At 44.8% G+C, this 20,382-nt stretch overlaps 5 non-coding genes across 5 annotated transcripts; all 5 read right to left on the minus strand.

Annotated features, from left to right (window-relative positions):
* Window positions 1-6,117: 6,117 nt before the first annotated feature.
* On the minus strand, window positions 6,118-6,190 carry TRNAV-UAC (transfer RNA valine (anticodon UAC)). Its single transcript has one exon. It is a non-coding gene; the product is annotated as a tRNA-Val (tRNA).
* Window positions 6,191-6,433: 243 nt separating this feature from the next.
* On the minus strand, window positions 6,434-6,506 carry TRNAV-AAC (transfer RNA valine (anticodon AAC)). Its single transcript has one exon. It is a non-coding gene; the product is annotated as a tRNA-Val (tRNA).
* A 7,813-nt stretch (window positions 6,507-14,319) lies between these two features.
* Window positions 14,320-14,392, minus strand: TRNAV-UAC (transfer RNA valine (anticodon UAC)). The gene has a single exon. It is a non-coding gene; the product is annotated as a tRNA-Val (tRNA).
* Window positions 14,393-14,491: 99 nt separating this feature from the next.
* TRNAV-CAC (transfer RNA valine (anticodon CAC)) lies at window positions 14,492-14,564 on the minus strand. The gene has a single exon. It is a non-coding gene; the product is annotated as a tRNA-Val (tRNA).
* Window positions 14,565-14,628: 64 nt separating this feature from the next.
* On the minus strand, window positions 14,629-14,701 carry TRNAV-AAC (transfer RNA valine (anticodon AAC)). The gene has a single exon. It is a non-coding gene; the product is annotated as a tRNA-Val (tRNA).
* Between the last annotated feature and the right edge of the window lie 5,681 nt (window positions 14,702-20,382).

Genomic DNA, 20,382 nt, shown 5'->3' on the forward strand with positions numbered 1-20,382 from the left:
GAAAGTCAAAAAGATCGTTTTCCAAGAGAAAAAGCTGTGTTTCTGCCCAGTTTCGATCTGGCGACCTTGCGCGTGTGAGGCGAACGTGATAACCGCTACACTACAGAAACCGGATGCAAGCACTTACTGTGGTGACAACAAGCAATCGAGATCAAGAACTGAAAGTCAAAAGCTTGGCTACCAAAGGGTAACAGCGTGTTTCTGCCCAGTTTCGAACTGGGGACCTTTCGCGTGTTAGGCGAACGTGATAACTAGAGTTGAGCGATACCGTCCGATACTTCAAAGTATCGGATCGGAATGGATCGGCCGATCTTTAAAAAAAGTATCGGTATCGCCGATTCCGATACCGGAAGTCCCATTCAAGTCTATGGGACTTCCGGTATCGGAATAAGAAAAACCCTGTTTTTGCCTTGTACAGCCTCTCTGGGGTCTGTACGGGCCTTTCGGGGGGCTGTGCCGGCCTGCCAGGGGGTCTGTGCAGGCTCCGGTGGTCTGTGCCGGCCTGCCGGGGGGCTGTGCAGGCTCCGGGGGGCTGTGCCGGCCTGCCGGGGGGCTGTGCCGGCCTGCCGGTGGCCTGTGCAGGCTCCGGGGGGCTGTGCCGGCCTGCCGGGGGGCTGTGCCGGCCTGCCGGTGGCCTGTGCAGGCTTCGGGGGTCTGTGCAGGCATCGTCCGATGGGACTACAAGTCCCATCGGGCGATGCCTGCTACCATGACAGTGATTGACACATTAGCCAATTATGGGACAGTAGTAGTCCCATCATCCGGCTAATGTGTTGAATGTAAAAAAAAAAAAAAAAATACATGCTACATACATGCTACATTCATACTACATACTACATACATGCTACATTCATACTACATATATACTACATACATACTACATATATACTACATGCAAGCTACATACATACTGCATGCTACATACATACTACATGCTACATACATACTACATATATGCTACATACATACTACATATATACTACATGCATGCTACATACATACTGCATGCTACATACATACTACATGCTACATATATACTACATACATACTACATGCATGCTACATGCTACATACATACCACATACATACTACATACATACTACATACATACTACATGCATGCTACATACATACTACATGCTACATACATACATACTACATATATACTACATGCATGCTACATACATACTACATGCTACATACATACTACATGCTACATACATTCCACATATATACTACATGCATGCTACATACATACTGCATGCTACATACATACTACATGCTACATATATACTACATACATACTACATGCATGCTACATGCTACATACATACCACATACATACTACATGCATGCTACATACATACTACATGCATGCTACATACATACTACATGCTACATACATACATACTACATATATACTACATGCATGCTACATACATACTACATGCTACATACATACTACATGCTACATACATTCCACATATATACTACATACATACTACATGCATGCTACATGCTACATACATACCACATACATACTACATACATACTACATACATACTACATACATACTACATGCATGCTACATGCTACATACATACCACATACATACTACATGCATGCTACATACATACTACATGCATGCTACATACATACTACATGCTACATACATACATACTACATATATACTACATGCATGCTACATACATACTACATGCTACATACATACTACATATATACTACATGCATGCTACATAGAATCATAGAATCATAGAATCATAGAATCATAGAATCATAGAATCGTAGAGTTGGAAGGGACCTCCTGGGCCATCTGGTCCAACCCCCTGCTCAAAGCAGGATTCGCTAAATCATCCCAGTCAGATGTCTGTCCAGCCTCTGTTTGAAGACTTCCATTGAAGGAGAACTCACCACTTCTCGTGGCAGCCTGTTCCACTCATTGATCACTCTAACTGTCAAAAAGTTTTTTCTAATATCTAATCTGTGTCTCCTCCCATTCAGTTTCATCCCATTGCTTCTAGTCTTTCCTTGTGCAAATGAGAATAAAGTTGATCCTTCTACAATGTGACATCCCTTTAGATATTTGTAGACAGCTATTAAGTCTCCTCTCAGTCTTCTCTTTTGCAAACTAAACATTCCCAAATCCTGCAACCTTTCCTCATAAGACAGGGTTTGCAGACCGGTCACCATTCTGCTCGCTCTTTTCTGAACTTGCTCCAGTTTGTTGATGTCTTTTTTAAAATGTGGTGCCCAAAACTGGACACAATATTCCAGATGAGGTCTGACCAAAGAGGAGTAGAGGGAAATAATGACTTCACGTGATCTAGACTGTATGCTTCTGTTAATACATCCTAGAATTGCATTTGCCTTTTTTGCTGCTGCATCACACTGTTGACTCATATTCAGTCTGCGATCTATTAGTATACCCAAGTCTTTTTCACATGTGCTGTCACTTAGCCCTATTCCTCCCATTCTATATATGCTTTTTCATTTTTATTGCCCAGATGTAGTACTTTGCATTTCTCCCTGTTAAAAACCATTCTGTTAGTTGCTGCCCACTTCTCCAGTTTATTTAAATCTTTTTGAATTCTCTCTCTCTCTTCTCTAGTATTAGCTATCCCTCCTAGCTTTGTGTCATCAGCAAATTTAATCAGTTTACCCTCAATTCCTTCATCTAAATCGTTGATAAAGATGTTGAACAATACAGGGCCCAGGACAGAGCCCTGTGGTACCCCACTTGAGACATTCTTCCAACTGGATGTGCAGCCATTTACGACCACTCTTTGGGTCCGATCACTAAGCCAGTTATGAATCCACCAAACAGTTGCCTTGTCCATTCCATACTTAGTCATTTTTTCAATAAGGATTGTATGAGAGACTTTGTCAAATGCTTTGCTGAAGTCAAGATATACTATATCTACAGCATTTCCTTGATCCACCCAATCAGTGATACCGTCATAGAAGGAAATTAAGTTAGTCTGACATGACTTATTAGTTACAAACCCATGCTGACTCTGTTTAATCACTTCATTCTTATCCAGGTATTGACATACATGTTGTTTAATAATTTGTTCAAAGATCTTTCCTGGTATAGAAGTCAGACTCACCGGCCTATAGTTGCCTGGGTCCACCTTCTTCCCCTTTTTGAAGATAGGAACAACATTTGCTCTTCTCCAGTCTTCTGGCACTTCTCCTGTTCTCCAAGAATTTTCAAAGATTATGGAGAGGGGTTCAAAAATTTCTTCTGCTATCTCCTTCAGTACTCTGGGGTGTAATTCATCTGGACCTGGAGACTTGAATTCATTTAGGTTAGCTAAGTGTTTCCTCACTATCTTTCTGTTTATAGATATCCTGGATTCTTCTATTCCCTTAATAGGACAGTGAATAACAGTTGATGTTGCATTTCCTTTCTGAGAGAAAACAGATGCAAAATAGGAATTTAAAAGTTCAGCCTTCTCAACATCCTGTCTTACCATTTCATCATTTTCATCCTGTAAAAATCCTATAGCATCTTTGACTTTTCTTTTACTTTTGACATATCCCCAAAATCCTTTATTATTGCTTTTGACATCTCTTGCAAGCCTCAGTTCATTTTCAGCTTTAGCTAATCTGATTTGTGCCCTGCAGGTTCTGCAGACAGCATTATATTCTTCTTTAGATATGCCTCCCGCTTTCCATTTTATAAACATTTTTTTCTTCCTTTTTAGCATGTGCTTAAGTTCTGTGTTCATCCATCCTGGTTTCCTTAAATGCTTCCTATTCTTCCCTCTTTTCGGAATTGTTAACAACTGTGCTTTGAGAATTTCATTTTTCAAGATTTCCCATCCTTCCTGGACATTTTTGTCTTTAAGGATATCCAGCCATTGGATCCCTCCAATTCTCTTTCTGAATCCCTTAAAATCTGCCTTTCTGAAATCTAACCTTGACGTCTGAGTCTTCACAGGTCTTCCACCTCTAGTAATCCAAAATTCTAAAATAGCATGGTCGCTACCTCCTAGGGTCCCAGCCACTTTTACCTCCTCAACCATTTCCTCCCTGTTTATAAGGATTAGATCCAATGTAGCAGTTCCCCTTGTTTTCTCCCATACATACTACATACATACTACATGCTACATACATACATACTACATATATACTACATGCATGCTACATACATACTACATGCTACATACATACTACATATATACTACATGCATGCTACATACATACTACATGCTACATACATACTACATATATACTACATGCATGCTACATACATACTACATGCTACATACATACTACATATATACTACATGCATGCTACATACATACTACATGCTACATACATACTACATATATACTACATGCATGCTACATACATACTACATGCTACATACATACTACATATATACTACATGCATGCTACATACATACTACATGCTACATACATACCACATATATACTACATGCATGCTACATACATACTACATGCTACATACATACTACATATATACTACATGCATGCTACATACATACTGCATGCTACATACATACCACATATATACTACATACATACAATACATTCATACAATACATACATAGACATACAGTACATATAACATAGAGTAACATACTTACCAATACTTGTCACATTGTTCCCCGAAGCCATTGTCTTTTCCGGAATAAATATTAACATAACAAACCACAAAAATACTCACCCACGATCCGAAGCAGTCCACAAGATCAAGCACTCATTGTCAAAAGCACTAGTGTGCAAGAGGAGCGTTGTGTTTCTGCCCACGTTCGAACTGAGGACCTTTCGTGTGTAAAGCGAACGTGATAACCACTACACTACAGAAACCAACCGATTCAAACAAAGAAAATATGCTGTGGTCATGGCAAGCAATAAAGAACAAGCACTGAAAGTCAAAAAGATCATTTTCCAAGAGAAAAAGCTGTGTTTCTGCCCAGTTTCGAACTGGGGACCTTTCTCATGTGAGCCAAACATGATAACCGCTACACTACAGAAAGCGGATGCAAGCGCTTAATGTGGTGACAACAAGCAATTGAGATCAAGAACTGAAAGTCAAAAACTTTGAATACCAAAGGGTAACAGCATGTTTCTGCCCAGTTTCGAACTAGGGACCTTTCTCGTGTTATGCGAACATGATAACCACTACACTACAGAAACCGGCTGCGGAAGGTTACTGTGGTCATGACGAGCCATCGAGAACAAAGACTCAACGTCAAAAGCTTTAATATCAACACCTAACGTCATGCTTCTATCCATTTTCGAACTGGGGACCGTTCACGTGCGAGGTGAACGTGACAACCACTACACTTCAGAAACTCCATGCAAAGCTAAAGATGTTTAAACATGCTGAAATGAACTTGAAAAAGAAAAAAACAGCCAGCCAAAGTCAAGAGGTCTTCCTCTATGTCTGAAGACAGGACAAAGTGCATTTTGCAACACAGGAACCTTTCATTTGTCAGGCTATTGGAGAAAAAGAACAAACAGGGAAACAAAACCATGCTCCACAAAACATTCTCATGCCTTTGTCCAAAAGCCAAAAAGAAAAAGCACCTAGATGCCTGCTTTCGCACCTTGATCCTATCAGGTGTTACTTGAATTAGGAACACTTAGACACTGTCAAAAACACACATGCTTGCCAAATGCAAAAACGGGTAGAAATAATCACATTGGTAAAAGTAATGCTCATTAAACCAGCAATAGAATATGCTAACTAAGGCTAATTAAGCCAACAATATACGTTTGTGATCAAAATAAAGAAAAGCCACATGTTTCTGCCCGGGATCAAAACAGGGAACTTTCAGGAGGATGGCAAACAGGACAATCACTACACTACAGTAACCAGACAAGAGCGTTTACTGTTGTCATGGCAAGCATTAAAGATCAAGCACTCATTGTCAAAAGCGCTAGTTTGCAAGAGAAATGCTGTGTTTCTGCCCAGTTTCAAACTGAGGAACGTTAGCGAGTGAGGAGAAAGTTATAACCGCTACACTACAGAAACCAGATGCAAGCGCTTACTGTGGTGACAACAAGCAATCGAGATCAAGAACTGAAAGTCAAAAGCTTGGATAGCAAATGGTAACAGCGTGTTTCTGCCCAGTTTCGAACTGGGGATCTTTCGCGTGTAAAGCGAACGTGATAACCGCTACACTACAGAAACCACCCGATTTAAAAAAAAAAAAAAAAAAAAAAAATGCTGTGGTCATGGCAAGCAATAAAGAACAAGCACTGAACGACAAAAAGATTGTTTTCCAAGAGAAAAAAAAAGCTGTGTTTTTGCCGAGTTTCGAACTGGGGACCTTTCGCATGTGAAGGGAAAGATGCAAGCGCTTACTGTGGTGACAACAAGCAATCGAGATCAAGAACTGAAAGTCAAAAGCTTGGATACCAAAGGGTAACATCGTGTTTCTGCCCAGTTTCGAACTGGGGACCTTTCGCGTGTTAGGCAAACGTGATAACCACTACACTACAGAAACCGACTGCAGAAGGTTACTGTGGTCATGACGAGCCATCGAGAACAAAGACTCAACGTCAAAAGCTTTAATATCAACGCCTAATGTCATGCTTCTATCGAGTTTCGAACTGGGGACCGTTCACGTGTGAGGTGAACCTGACAACCACTACACTTCAGAAACTCCATGCAAAGCTAAAGATGTTTAAACATGCTGAAATGAACTTGAAAAAGAAAAAAACATCCAGCCAAAGTCAAGAGGTCTTCCTCTATGTCTGAAGACAGGACAAAGTGCATTTTGCAACACAGGAACCTTTCATTTGTCAGGCTATTGGAGAAAAAGAACAAACAGGGAAACAAAACCATGCTCCACAAAACATTCTCATGCCTTTGTCCAAAAGCCAAAAAGAAAAAGCACCTAGATGCCTGCTTTCGCACCTTGATCCTATCAGGTGTTACTTGAATTAGGAACACTTAGACACTGTCAAAAACACCCATGCTTGCCAAAAGCAAAAACGGGTAGAAATTAGAGTTGAGCGACTTTTGGTTTTTTAGGGTCGCGTTTCGTTTCGTGAAACCCGACTTTTCCAAAAGTCGGGTCGAGCAAGATCGTCCGATTATAGGGAAAAGTCGGGGTCGTTCCGAAACACGAAACCCAATGTAAGTCAATGGGGAATAAAAGTCGGCAGTGAGAGGAGGACAGGAAACACACCTACAGTGCCCATTTGAATGCCAAAAGCATCAATTCTTCTTACTTAAGCTTGTCAACCTTAATTAACTTCATAATACAAGTTACGCACTGAAAAATGGGGGTTATTTGGCTAAAGTTGTGGGGGGGAGGGCTGGCTGCAGGTTTTCATGTGCCCTGGGCGAAAGAGCGCCCCTTTAACACATACCACAACTCATCATGCTCCGATACGGCAGATAAATAGCGGTATAGTACAATGAAAAATACCTCACTTTTTACATCTCATGACGAGGCCCATCTATTTCTCCATACAGAATCATTGGTCCCATATAATGTTTGAAACAGTATATGATGAGCTCCACATAATGCTACAGTATATGTTGGTCCCCATGGATGAAGCTCCACTGTCTTATGGGCCCAAATAATGCTCCAAACATAATGGGCCCCATTTCTAATGCTCTAGTGTATAATGGGCCCTGTAAATGCTGCTCCAGTGTCTGATGTCCACCTTTGGAATGTTCCAGTGTATGGTGGGCCCCATCTATCATTCTCCAGAGTATAGTGCTCCCCAAAAATTGCTGTCCCAACATTGAAAACAATCAAATAAGTCTCCTCGCTAGGGAATCCCTGTACTTGTCTGGACAGGTGCTGTAGCTTGCTTAACAGCTCGCCAGCCGTTCTCACGCCCAGTATGGATTGCACGTGATTGCACAAAGGTTAGAAAGGGTACCGTATCCCTGGATAACATGTATGGATAGCGTACACATTCAAAATATATGTCTCAGGAGGAAGGCTCAGACGGTGTCAGGCACAGTGTGGATTTGACGGCCCAGATTACACAGCGGAGGAACAGGGAGAAGTAAAGATTGCAAATGCTGGGGCCCTGCCCAAGCAAGGGGGCCCACTCGTGGGCGTCGGTTCTGGCACTGGGCCCCTCATAGTACAGCGGTGTGTCTGACGGCGGGTGTGCACCACCACTGTCAGAGACACTTGATTGCACTATGAGGGACCCTGTGCCAGTGCCCGCGCCCAAGAGTCGGCCTACCCACCTTTCCAGGGCAACGGCACTCGCACGGTGTCATGCGGTAGGTGGTGACCCCGGCCATGGGGGGGAGGCAGCACAGTTAGGGAGTTTTAGAAAGTGGCATATGTTGATGTTGGACATTCAGCTGATGCAAAAGGCGAAATAGGTGAAGTACCAGGAAGAGGTGGACCAAAGCAAGCCATTTTTCTGTCACCCTATGTGTCATCAGGGGAAGGTGGGACAAAATCCTTGGAAACCCATGCGTGGTTCATTTTAATGAAGGTTAGATCATCCACATTTTGGGTTGACAGACGGGTCCTTTTTTCTGTCAGGATTGATCCAGCTGCACTGAAGACTCTTTCCAATAGCACACTTGCAGCTGGGCAAGCGAGCTCCTGTAAGGCATATTGGGCCAATTCAGGCCAGGTGTCCAGTTTAGCGGCCCAATAGTCAAAGGGGAATGACCTGTGTGGGAGAACATCGATATGGGAGGAAAAGTAGTTTGTAACCATAGTTGACAACTGCTGTCTCCTGTCACTTTCCATCGATGCAGTATTACCAGTTGTGTGAGCGGTATTTGAAAAATCAGTCCACAACATTGTCATGAAACCCCTGTCTCCAACGCCACTTCTGCTGTGTGCACCACGAACACCTCTGCCAAGCTGCCCCCGGCCCGTACGGCTCGTGTGAGAACCATCACCGCTGCTGTGTGCTGGGAATGCCTCAAGCAACCGATTTACCAGAGTTGCTTGTTTATTAGCCAATATTAGGTCAAGGTTCTCCTGTGGCATGATGTTTTGTAATTTGCCTTTATAGCGTGGATCCAGGATGCTGGCCAACCAGTAGTCGTCATCGTTCATCATTTTGGCAATGCGGGGGTCCCTTTTTAGGATCCACAAGGCATAATCTGACATGTGGGCCAATGTTCCCGGTGTCAATGATGCACTGCGAGTGCTGGGTGGAGGAGCACTTTCTGGCAAATCCACATCCCTCCAGTCACGCACAAACCCTGTACCAGACCTTGCCACGCCAACATTTTCACTTGCCCCATGAGATGCATCCTCCTCCCCTAAGTAATCATCCCCATCATCCTCCTCCTCCTCCTCTTCTTCCTCCACCTCGTCCAGGAGAGGTCCCTGAGCAGACAATGGCTGAATGTCATCAAGGATTCCCTCCTCCTCTTCCTCCTCATCAACATTGGCTGCAGACGCCTGCTCCTTAAGGTGCGTCAAAGTTTGCATGAGCAGACGCATAAGTGGGATGCTCATGCTTAGGATGGCGTCGTCTGCGCTTACCAGCCGTGTGCATTCCTCAAAACACTGAAGGACTTTACAAAGGTCTTTCAGCTTCGACCACTGCACGCCTGTCAACTCCATGTCTGCTCTCAAAGTGCCTGGCCGTGTATCCTCCCACAAATGCATTATGGCCTGCCTCTGCTCGCACAGCCGCTCCACCATGTGCAGGGTGGAGTTCCACCTTGTTGCAATGTCGATAATGAGGCGGTGGTTGGGAAGGTGGAGCAATCGCTGCAGCTTCTGCATGCGAACGGAGTGTACAGGCGACCGGCGGATATGCGCGCACAGTCTTCGCACCTTCTGGAGCAGGGCTGTTAACTCCGGATAATTTTTGAGGAAGCACTGCACCACCAGGTTCAAGGTGTGAGCCAAGCAAGGTATGTGGCTGAGTTTTGAAAGGGCTATGGCTGCCACAAAATTACGGCCGTTATCACTAACTACCTTGCCTGCCTCAAGATGTACACTGCCCAGCCATGACTCAGTTTGTCGCTTCAAGTACTCGGCCAGCACCTCGGCGGTGTGTCTGTCGCCCAAACACATCATCTGCAACACAGCCTGCTGACGCTTTCCACTAGCTGCTCGATAGGGGGACACATCGTGTGCAACAGTGGCAGCTGCAGATGGAGTGCTCGTACGACTGCGCTCTGTGGACGAGCTTTCGCTTCTGGAGGAGGAGGAGGAGGAGGAGGGTCGAACGCCTACAGCCAACTGTTTCCTATACCGTGGGCTAGGCAGCACTGTCCCACCACCGCTGTCCCCTGTGGACCCTGCATCCACCACATTAACCCAGTGCGCAGTGATGGACACGTAACGGCCCTGGCCATGCCGACTGGACCATGCATCAGTTGTGAGGTGCACCTTTCCGCTCACTGACTGCTTGAGTGCATGGACAATGCGGTCTTTCACATGGTGGAGGGCTGGGATGGCTTTGCGAGAGAAGAAGTGGCGACTGGGTAGGTCATAGCGTGGTACTGCATAGGCCATGAGTTCGCGGAAAGCTGTGCTTTCCACCAACCGAAAGGGCATCATCTCAAACGAGATTAGTTTGGCAATGTGGGCGTTCAAACCCAGTGTACACGGATGAGAGACTGAGTACTTTCTTGACCTACTCATAGTGTCTGGGAGGGTGAGCTGGACTTGAGAGCTGCATATGGTGGAAGTAGCGGTGGACAGGGCGGACTGAGAGAGGGTTGATGATGGTGATGGAGTTGGTGTTCTTTCTGATGGCCTAGAATCAGTCTTTCGTTGATATAACAGTGGGATTCCCTGACTGCTGTGGTCTTGCAACGACACCTCAACATTTGCTGCTGTGCTAACCGGTGGGCTTACAGTGGGGGAAACAATGTAGCGTTGCTGACTACCTTCGTTGTGATCAGTTGCACATGTGGCACTTGAGGTTTGGTGTTGTGTCCACGCTTGCAAGTGCATGCTGGTTAAATGTCTAAGCATGCAACTGGTATTCAAATTTTTCAGATTTTTCCCTCGGCTAAAGGTCTTTGCGCACTTCTTACAGATAACCTTGGCCTGATCATAAGGATTTTGTTCAAAAAAGTGCCACACTGCACTCTTCCTACTTTGGCAGACATTTTGCGGCCTAGCACGCTGTGATCTTTTGACCCTCTGGACAAGCTGTCCAGCAACTCTTTTGATGTTTGGAACCTGTCTTTGGAGTGCTCCGGGCCTGCCAGATAACAGCTGTTGCGATGTCGATGTCTGCTGTGGATGCTCCTCATCTGAGCTATTGGAAGCAGCACCCTCTTCCGTCAATGGATGCCAATCTGGGTCAACAACTGGGTCATCCATCACCTCCTCTTCTATGTCATGTGCACCTTTCTCTGTGTCACCGTGTATGGTGGTATAGTGTGCGGGAAGGGGCACCTGAGTCTCATCAGGGTCAAAATCTGGCTCTGTACACTGCGAGGACAATGTAGTGCTCTGAGTGAATGTACCAGCAGAATAATCCATCAGCGGCTGTGCATCAGTGCACTCCATGTCAGATTCATCTTGGCCTGGGTAATTCACCATTTCACTTGATAATCCAGGCATGGTATGTGAAAACAGCTCCATGGAGTAATCAGTAGTATGGCCTGCGTCATCCTTCAATCTTGGTTGGGGTGAAGGACAGAAGGAAAGGTGTGGTTCATGAACATGAGCCTTCAATGACGACTCCGTGCTTTTACTTTTTACAACTGAAGAAGAGGAGGCGATAGAGCTGGAGGCTGAGTCAGCAATGTAAGACAAAACTTTTTCCTGATGCTCTGCCTTTAAAAGCGGTTTGCCAACTCCTAGAAAACTAAGCGTTCGAGGCCTTATGTAGCCAGACGATGACGCAGGGTCAGCACCTCCTGCATTCGGTCCTATTTTGCTCTTGCCACTACCATCAGATCCACCACCAACACCATCATTACCAGCTGCCAACCCCCGCCCAATTCCACGGCCTCTTCCACCAGCCTTCCTCATTTTTGGTAGAAATGTAGACAAAATCCAACAAACTATATAGTAATGTAAAACAAGGTACAAGGTGTCTATAGGACAGGGGAGATTTAGAATTTCTGCACACACTTGTGGACAGTGGACACTTTTGGATTGTGTGAGGCCCACTGATATCTGAGCGCTATGTGACAGGCTCGATGGCACAGCTGCCTGTGACCAAAGTGACGAGAGGATAATGGAGATTTTGAATCTCTGCGCACACTTTTGGACACTGGACACTTGTGGATTGTGTGAGGCCCACTGATATCTGAGCGCTATGTGACACGCTCGATGGCACAGCTGCCTGTGACCAAAGTGACGAGAGGATAATGGAGATTTTGAATCTCTGCGCACACTTTTGGACACTGGACACTTGTGGATTGTGTGAGGCCCACTGATAACTGAGCGCTATGTGACACGCTCAATGGCACAGATGCCTGTGACCAAAGTGACGAGAGGATAATGGAGATTTTGAATCTCTGCGCACACTTTTGGACACAGGACACTTGTGGATTGTGTGAGGCCCACTGATATCTGAGTGCTATGTGACACGCTCGATGGCACAGCTGCCTGTGACCAAAGTGACAAGAGGATAATGGAGATTTTGAATCTCTGCGCACACTTTTGGACACTGGACACTTGTGGATTGTGTGAGGCCCACTGATATCTGAGTGCTATGTGACACGCTCGATGGCACAGCTGCCTGTGACCAAAGTGACGAGAGGATAATGGAGATTTTGAATCTCTGCGCACACTTTTGGACACTGGACACTTGTGGATTGTGTGAGGCCCACTGATATCTGAGCGCTATGTGACACGCTCGATGGCACAGCTGCCTGTGACCAAAGTGACGAGAGGATAATGTTGATTTTGAATCTCTGCGCACACTTTTGGACACTGGACACTTGTGGATTGTGTGAGGCCCACTGATATCTGAGCGCTATGTGACACGCTCGATGGCACAGCTGCCTGTGACCAAAGTGACGAGAGGATAATGGAGATTTTGAATCTCTGCGCACACTTTTGGACACTGGACACTTGTGGATTGTGTGAGGCCCACTGATATCTGAGCGCTATGAGACAGGCTCGATGGCACAGCTGTGACCAAAGTGACGAGAGGATAATGGAGATTTTGAATCTCTGCGCACACTTTTGGACACTGGACACTTGTGGATTGTGTGAGGCCCACTGATATCTGAGCGCTATGTGACACGCTCGATGGCACAGCTGCCTGTGACCAAAGTGACGAGAGGATAATGGAGATTTTGAATCTCTGCGCACACTTTTGGACACTGGACACTTGTGGATTGTGTGAGGCCCACTGATATCTGAGCGCTATGTGACACGCTCGATAGCACAGCTGCCTGTGACCAAAGTGACGAGAGGATAATGGAGATTTTGAATCTCTGCGCACAATTTTGGACACTGGACACTTGTGGATTGTGTGAGGCCCACTGATATCTGAGCGCTATGTGACAGGCTCGATGGCACAGCTGTGACAAAAGTGACTAGAGAATAAGGGAGATTGCATTGCTTTTAAAAAAGCAGTTTGCGGAGCAGTGGGTAAACAGCAATGCCAGCGTGTCAGGAAGCCTTAAAAGGCAGCCCAACAACCAACACCACTGATACACCACAATATAGCTTCCCCTTGCACTGCACACACAGTGACTTGTGTGTTGTGCAGGCCAAATCGCTAGCAGCAGAAGTAGTTTTTTTGTCTTCTTCCCTGCCTAACGCTCTCCCTACAGAATCAGCAGCAACCTCTCCCTATACTAAGATCGGCAGAAGTAAGATGGCGGTCGGCGTGCACGCCCTTTTATACCCCCTGTGATGCCCACCAAAGCAAGCCAATCACTTGCATGCCCTTCTGAAAGATGGTGGTGACCCGTGCCTAGGTCATCACGTTGCCCACAGTGTCCGTGGATCCTGATTGGCTGAAAAAGAGCGCAAAACAAACTTTTGAAACGCGTAAGTCGCCGACCTCGTGGCCGACCTCATCCTAGGGTCGGGTTTCGTTTCATGAAACCCGACTTTGCTAAAAGTCGGCGACTTTTGAATTTTTTCGACCCGTTTCGCTCAACTCTAGTAGAAATAATCACATTGGTAAAAGTAATGCTCATTAAACCAGCAATAGAATATGCTAACTAATGCTAATTAAGCCAACAATATAGGTTTGTGATCAAAATAAAGAAAAGCCACATGTTTATGCCCGGGATCAAAACAGGGAACTTTCAGGAGGATGGCAAACAGGACAATCACTACACTACAGTAACCAGACAAGAGCGTTTACTGTGGTCATGGCAAGCATTAAAGATCAAGCACTCATTGTCAAAAGCGTTAGTTTGCAAGAGAAACGCTGTGTTTCTGCCCAGTTTCGAACTGAGGACCTTTCGCGTGTAAAGCGAACGTGATAACCGCTACACTACAGAAACCAACCGATTCCAAAAAAAAAAAAAAAATGCTGTGGTCATGGCAAGCAATAAAGAACAAGCACTGAAAGTCAAAAAGACCGTTTTCCAAGAGTAATGCTGTGTTTCTGCCCAGTTTCGAACTGGGGACCTTTCGCGTGTGAGGCGAACGTGCTAACCGCTACACTACAGAAACCGGATGCAAGTGTTTACTGTGGTGAACTGAAAGTCAAAAGCTTGGATACCAAAGGGTAACAGCATGTTTCTGCCCAGATTCGAACTGGGGACCTTTCGCGTGTTAGGCGAACGTGATAACCACTACACTACAGAAACCGGCTGCTGAAGGTTACTGTGGTCATGACGAGCCATCGAGAACAAAGACTCAACGTCAAAAGCTTTAATATCAACACCTAATGTCATGCTACTATCTAGTTTCGAACTGGGGACCGTTCGCGTGTGAGGTGAACGTGACAACCACTACACTTCAGAAACTCCATGCAAAGCTAAAGATGGTTAAACATGCTGAAATGAACTTGAAAAAGAAAAAAACAGCCAGCCAAAGTCAAGAGGTCTTCCTCTATGTCTGAAGACAGGACAAAGTACATTTTGCAACACAGGAACCTTTCATTTGTCAGGCTATTGGAGAAAAAGAACAAACAGGGAAACAAAACCATGCTCCACAAAACATTCTCATGCCTTTGTCCAAAAGCCAAAAAGAAAAAGCACCTAGATGCCTGCTTTCGCACCTTGATCCTATCAGGTGTTACTTGAATTAGGAACACTTAGACACTGTCAAAAACACACATGCTTGCCAAAAGCAAAAACGGGTAGAAATAATCACATTGGTAAAAGTAATGCTCATTAACCCCTTCCTGACATCCGACGTACTATCCCGTCCACGGTACCCGGGCCCGTAAGACCGTGGACGGGATAGTACGTCTACCGCGATTAGCGGTGCCCACGTGGTGAGCGCCGCTGATCGCGGCCGGGTGTCAGCTGATTATCACAGCTGACACCCGGCACTATGTGTCAGGGGCGGTCACGGACCGCCCCCGACACGTTAACCCCTTGCACACCGCGATCAAACATGATTGCGGTGTACCGGGAGTTAAAGGGAAGCATCGGGAGGGAGGGGGCTCCCTCCGTGCTTCCCTGAGCCCCCCACGGCAGCGCAAAGTGCAGCGCTGCTGCGGGGGGCTCCTATCCTCCAGGCCCCCGAATCCAAGATGGCGACGGGGGCCTTCGGGGACCTGAGGAAGCTGGCTTCCTCAGTGCCTGCAAAGCGCAGGCAAGAGGAAGTCTGCTTCAATGCCTGTGACAGATTGCTGATCTGTCACAGTGATCTGTGATGTGACAGATCAGCGATCTGTCACAGGACAGTGATGTCCCACCTGGGACTATGTAATAAAGTAAAAAAAAAATTAAAAAAAAAAGTAAAAATAAATTAAAAAAAATCGCCAAATAAATTAGAAAAAAAAAAAAAAATATTCCCCCAATAAATCCATTTTTTGGAAATAATAAAAAAAAAAACAATAAAAGTACACATATAAGGTATTGCCGCGTCCGTAATGACCAGCCCTATAAAACTGTCCCATTAGTTAACCCTTTAAGCGAACCCCTTAAAAAATAAAAATAAAAAACGAAGCAAAAAATAATGATTTATTATCATACCGCCAAACAAAAAGTGTAATAACGCGCGATCAAAAAGACGCATATAAATATCCATGGTACCGCTGAAAACGTCATCTTGTCCCGCAAAAAACGAGCCACAATACAGCGTCATCAGCCAAAAAAATAAAAAAGTTATAGCTCGCAGAATAAAGCGATGCAAAAATAATAATTTTTTATATAAAATAGTTTTCATTGCATAAAACCGACAAAAACATAAAAAAAGACCTAAATGAGGTATTGCTGTAACCGTACTGACCCGAAGAATAAAACCGCTTCATCAATTTTACCGCACGCGGAACGGTGTAAACGCACCCCCCCAAAAGAAATTCATGAAACGCTGGTTTTTGTTCATTCTGCGTCCCAAAAATAGGAATAAAAAGCGATCAAAAAATGTCACGTGCCCGAAAATGGTACCAATAAAAACGTCAACTCGTCCCGCAAAAAATAAGACCTCACATGACTCAGTGGGTCAAAATACGGAAAAATTATAGCTCTCAATATGTGGTGATGCAAAAACTATTTTACAATAAAAAGCGTCTTTTAGCGTTTGACAGCCGCCAAACATAAAAACCGCCATAAATAGTAAGTCAAACCCCCCGTTATCACCCCCTTAGTTAGGGAAAAATAATAAAACTAAAAAAAAGTATTTATCTCCATTTTCCCGTTAGGGTAAGGCTGTGTGCACACGCTGCGGATTAGGTGCGGATTCACCCGCGCAGATTTTGTAAAATCCGCAGGTGAAACCGCAGGTCAAAAGACCTGCGGTTTTACCTGCAGATTGCTCTGCGGTTTTGTCCTGCGGTTTTTCATCTCCTCAATAGAGGAGATGGCAAACCGCAGGAGAATCCGCAGAAAGAATTGACATGTCAATTCTTTCTGCGGATTGAAAACCGCAGATAATTCGCGCGGAAAATTCCGCACCGTCTGCACTGCGGTTTTTGATTCCCATAGGGAATCATGGAACTGTACACCGCAGCAAAAACTGCTGCTGGTCCGCAGCGGCCAAAACTGCTGTGGAACCGCAGCAAAATCCGCAGCGTGTGCACACAGCCTTAGGGTTAGGGCTAGGGTTAGGGCTAGGGTTAGGGCTAGGGTTAGGGTTAGGGCTAGGGTTAGGGCTAGGGTTAGGGCTAGGGCTAGGGCTAGGGCTAGGGTTAGGGCTCAGATTAGGGTTAGGGGTGTGTTGGGGTTAGGGTTGGAGTTATAATTGGGAGTTTCCACTGTTTGGGCACATCAGGGGCTCTCCAAATGCAACATGGCGTCTGATCTCAATTCCAGCCAATTCTGAGTTGAAAAAGTCAAATGGTGCTCCTTCCCTTCCAAGCTCTGCCATGCGCCCAAACAGTGTTTTACCCCCACATGTAGGGTATCAGCCTACTCAGGACAAATTGCAAAACATATTTTGGGGTCCAATTTCTCCTGTTACCCTTAGGAAAATAAAAAATTGGGGGCAAAAATATCATTTTTGTGGAAAAAAATGATTTTTTTATTTTCACGTCCGAGTGTTATAAACTTCTGTGAAACACTTGGGGGTTCAAAGTGCTCACCACACATCTAGATAGGTTCCGTGGGGGGTCTAGTGTCCAAAATGGGGTCACATGTGGGGAGTTTCAATAGTTTAGGTACATCAGGGGCTCTCCAAACGCACATGACACCCGCAGACCATTCCATCAAAGTCTGCATTCCAAAACGTCACTGCTTCCCTTCCGAGCCCAGACGTGTGTCCATACAGTAGTTTTCTCCCACATATGGGGTGTCAGCGTACTCAGGCCAAATTGGAAAACAACTTTTGGGGTCCAATTTCTCCTGTTACCCTTGGGAAAATGAAAAAAATGGTGACTAATTGATCATTTTTCTGGAAAAAATACGATTTTTTTATTTTCATGCCCTGGCATTATAAACTTCAGTGAAGCCCTTGGGGGTTCAAAGTGCTCACCTCACATCTAGATAAGTTCCTTAGTGGGTCTAATTTTCAAAATGGGGTCATTTGTGGGGGGTTTCCACTGTTTAGGTACATTAGGGGCTCTCCAAAGGCAACATGACACCCGCAGACCATTCCATCAAAGTCTGCATTCCAAAACGTCACTACTTCCCTTCCGAGCCCCGACGTGTGCCCATACAGTAGTTTTCTCCCACATATGGGGTATCAGCATACTCAGGACAAATTGGACAACAACTTTTGGGGTCCAATTTCTCCTGGTACCCTTGGGAAAATAAAAAAATGGTGACTAAAAGATCATGTTTGTGGAAAAAATACAAATTTTTTATTTTCACGCCCGGGCATTATAAACTTCTCTGAAGCACTGTGGGGTTCAAAGTGCTCACCACACATCTAGATAAGTTCCTTGGGGGGTCTAGTTTACAAAATGGTGTCATTTGTGGGGGGTTTCCACTGTTTAGGTACATTAGGGGCTCTCCAAAGGCAACATGACACCCGCAGACCATTCCATCAAAGTCTGCATTCCAAAACGTCACTACTTCCCTTCCGAGCTCCGACGTGTGCCCATACAGTAGTTTTCTCCCACATATGGGGTATCAGCATACTCAGGACAAATTGGACAACAACTTTTAAGGTCCAATTTCTCCTGGTACCCTTGGGAAAATAAAAAAATGGTGACTAAAAGATCATGTTTGTGGAAAAAATACGAATTTTTTATTTTCACGCCCGGGCGTTATAAACTTCTGTGAAGCACTGGGGGGTTCAAAGTGCTCACCACACATCTAGATAAGTTCCTTGGGGGGTCTAGTTTCCAAAATGGTGTCATTTGTGGGGGGTTTCCACTGTTTTGGTACATCAGGGGTTTTCCAAACGCGACATGGTGTCCGATCTCAATTCCAGCCAAAAACGTCAAATGGCGCTGCTTCCCTTCCGAGCTCTGCCATTCGCCCAAATAGTGGTTTATCCCCACATGTGGGGTATCAGCGTACTCAGGACAAATTGCACAATAACTTTTAGGGTCCTGTTACCCTTGGAAAAATAAGAATTGAGGGTGAAAAGATCATTTTTGTGGAAAAAATATGATTTTTTAATTGTATGGCTTTATGTTATAAACTTCTGTGAAGCCCATGGGGGTTCAAAGTTCTCACCACACATCTAGATAAGTTCCTTAGGGGGTCTAGTTTCCAAAATGGTGTCATTTGTGGGGGGTTTCCACTGTTTTGGTACATCAGGGGTTTTCCAAACGCGACATGGTGTCCGATCTCAATTCCAGCCAAAAACGTCAAATGGCGCTGCTTCCCTTCCGAGCTCTGCCATGCGCCCAAATAGTGGTTTACCCCCACATGTGGGGTATCAGCGTACTCAGGACAAATTGCACAATAACTTTTAGGGTCCTGTTACCCTTGGAAAAATAAGAATTGAGGGTGAAAGATCATTTTTGTGGAAAAAATATGATTTTTTAATTGTATGGCTTTATGTTATAAACTTCTGTGAAGCCCATGGGGGTTCAAAGTTCTCACCACACATCTAGATAAGTTCCTTAAGGGGTCTAGTTTCCAAAATGGTGTCATTTGTGGGGGGTTTCCACTGTTTTGGTACATCAGGGGTTTTCCAAACGCGACATGGAGTCCGATCTCAATTCCAGTCCAAAACGTCAAATGGCGCTGCTTCCCTTCCGAGCTCTGCCATGCGCCCAAATAGTGGTTTACCCCCACATGTGGGGTATCAGCGTACTCAGGACAAATTGCACAATAACTTTTAGGGTCCTGTTACCCTTGGAAAAATAAGAATTGAGGGTGAAAAGATCATTTTTGTGGAAAAAATATGATTTTTTAATTGTATGGCTTTATGTTATAAACTTCTGTGAAGCCCATGGGGGTTCAAAGTTCTCACCACACATCTAGATAAGTTCCTTAGGGGTCTAGTTTCCAAAATGGGGTCACTTGTAGGGGGTTTCCACTGTTTAGGTACATCAGGGACTCTCCAAACGTGACATGGCGTCCAATCTGAATTCCAGCCAATTTTGCATTGAAAAAGTCAAACGGCGCTCCTTCCATTCTGAGCTCTGCCATGCGCCGAAACAGTCGTTCCCCCCCACATATCAGGTATCTGCGTACTCAGGACAAATTGCACAATAACTTTTGCAGTCAAATTTCTCCTGTTACCCTTGGTAAAATAAAAAAAATTGAACCTGAATTATTTTTTTTATGAAAAAAAGTTAGATGTTCATTTTTTTTAAATATTCAAAAAAATTCCTGTGACGCACCTAAAGGGTTAATAAACTTCTTGAATGTGGTTTTGAGCACCTTAAGGGGTGCAGTTTTTAGAATGGTGTCACTTTTGGGTATTTTCTATCATATAGACCCCTCAAAGTGGCTTCAAATGTGATGTGGTCCTAAAAATA

The sequence above is a fragment of the Dendrobates tinctorius genome, unplaced genomic scaffold, assembly GCF_039654945.1.
Source record: "Dendrobates tinctorius isolate UK_male_01 unplaced genomic scaffold, ASM3965494v1 ptg000332l, whole genome shotgun sequence".
Lineage (NCBI taxonomy): Eukaryota > Metazoa > Chordata > Amphibia > Anura > Dendrobatidae > Dendrobates > Dendrobates tinctorius.